Here is a 2,208-nt window from a genome sequence, read left to right as displayed (position 1 = left end):
TGGGTCAACTATGAAGGCAAACCCACTTTCCTTTCAGTATTTTGCTGCAATTGGCAGAAACAAGCATATTTGCTCCTTCGGCCTGAAAATGCTTTTAAGCGCATAAAAACTTACACTCTTGATTTCTGGCTAAATAAAAGCTGTTGCAATGATATTTCCATGCTGAACTGAGTTGTTCTGGGTCAAATATGAAGGCAAACCCACTTTCCTTTCAGTATTTTGCTGCAATTGGCAGAAACAAGCATATTTGCTCATTCGGCCTGAAAATGCTTTTAACCCTTGTATTATGTTGAAATAAAATTACATTCATTATGTTGCGGGTCAAAATGACCCGCACTGTGTAAATCCTCTCAGAACTGTCAAAAAACTGGGTTAAAACAACAGCAACGTTATGTTCCATTAGATTAACACTTAAAAACAGATATAAAATACAATTTGAAATTCCAGAACTATTTGTAAAAACTATTTAGTTAGTTTTTCCTTCTTCACAAACACATTTCTTTTTAACTTGCCCCATTTTCTGATAATTTCAATGTTGTCCAAATGATGGACATAATGTAACTGTGTGCTTTCTGCAGATGTAATTCTTGCATTTCACACAAAAGGTGCTTGTTTTACTGTCCTTTTGGGAGGGACAGTTCTGTCATCTATTCCATTTCTTTACACCTGTATCCATTGGATCCATTGCAGATTGGTTGGATGGCACAAACTTGACTTTTTCAATGACAGCTGCAGCTGCTGGGGACCGAGCTGGCCTGGCTCACCTCTGGATTTTGGGAGTGACAAGGCTTTTGCCCAGTTCTTCAAGGAAAAGCCGACGTCGGTACAATTTGCCAGCATTCCATTGCTGGTTGATTTCAGTAAACAGGACATAGGCATTGTGAGCAGATGCATTCACAATGTTATACAAAATCACAAAGGGCCAACAGGCTGTCTTGTGCTGGCAGCTGTATGTCACTGTGACTTGTCTAGATTGTCAGCTCCTCCTTTGGTGGAGTTGTAGTCCAGGATCATTTGTAGCTTCTTGTCTTCTCTTGTGCTCAGAGATGATCAGATCTTTGTGCATTGTGCTCATGACAAGAACATTCTTGTTTCTCTTTGGGCAGTATGAAACTACTGTTGCTTTCTCAGTGAAAACAAATATTGAGGAATACAGATATCTTCCCTGCATCTTCACAATTTCACTGGGACATTTTGGCTTATTTCTGCTGATTGTTCCCAACATAGTCAGCTTTCTCTTCTGAAGTTCATCTCCAGGTGGTAGGATGTAAAGAAGTTGTCACAAGTGATGTTATGACCTTGCAACCCTTCACTCATCTCCATCACCACATGGATCCCCTGATTTTGCTCAGATGCTCCTCCAGGCAGTTTCCAGTGTACACTTGCATATTCCATGCATAGCTAGATTTTGCATCACAGGCTGCCCATATTTTGATGCCATACTTGGACGGCTTGTTGGGCATATACTGTCGGAAGGGATAGCGACCCCTGAATGGAACAAGGTGCTCATCTACAGTTACATGGGGGCCATGCTGTACAACAAAGGTAGATTTATCCAATACATCTGATTGCAGCTAGTTTGTCTCTTTCACGTCGACCAGCTCTGGTGTCGCAGTGTTCAAATCGGATCACATGAGATATCATGTGAAATGTCTCCAGAGACAATCTCGAAAGATTTTTTTTTTCTTTGGGTCTGAATGTCTATTCAGAGGCAATCAAAATATAAATAATTAGGCAATCAAAACCTCAAAAGTTCATAAAAGAGACATGTTTGATTTGGATCTGAACAGCTTCCTACCCCCATTAAAGTGTCCGGGTCAAAATGACCCGCAACATCATCTTTGTATACAAAGTCTGCACATACATTCCAGGACACATCAAAGTTTCCATATTTTACAGACCAGTTCATGACCCCAGATGAGGAAAAGTCACAAACTTTCATAAAGAAAAACTAAGGATAACAGGTACTTTGGTCAACAAGAAAACTGAAATGGGTCAAATTGACCCGTAACATACTATGAAGGTTAAGCGCATAAAAACTTACACTCTTGATTTCTGGCTAAATAAAAGCTGTTGCAATGATATTTCCATGCTGAACTGAGTTGTTCTGGGTCAAATATGAAGGCAAACCCACTTTCCTTTCAGTATTTTGCTGCAATTGGCAGAAACAAGCATATTTGCTCATTCGGCCTGAAAATGCTTTTAAGC

General features: G+C 39.9%; 1 pseudogene; it reads right to left on the bottom strand.

Annotated features, from left to right (window-relative positions):
• Positions 1–461: 461 nt before the first annotated feature.
• Positions 462–1,909, bottom strand: LOC137121783 (piggyBac transposable element-derived protein 4-like; annotated as a pseudogene).
• Between the last annotated feature and the right edge of the window lie 299 nt (positions 1,910–2,208).

This window comes from Channa argus, unplaced genomic scaffold, assembly GCF_033026475.1.
Source record: "Channa argus isolate prfri unplaced genomic scaffold, Channa argus male v1.0 Contig126, whole genome shotgun sequence".
Lineage (NCBI taxonomy): Eukaryota > Metazoa > Chordata > Actinopteri > Anabantiformes > Channidae > Channa > Channa argus.
This window is presented reverse-complemented; position numbering and strand designations above follow the sequence as displayed.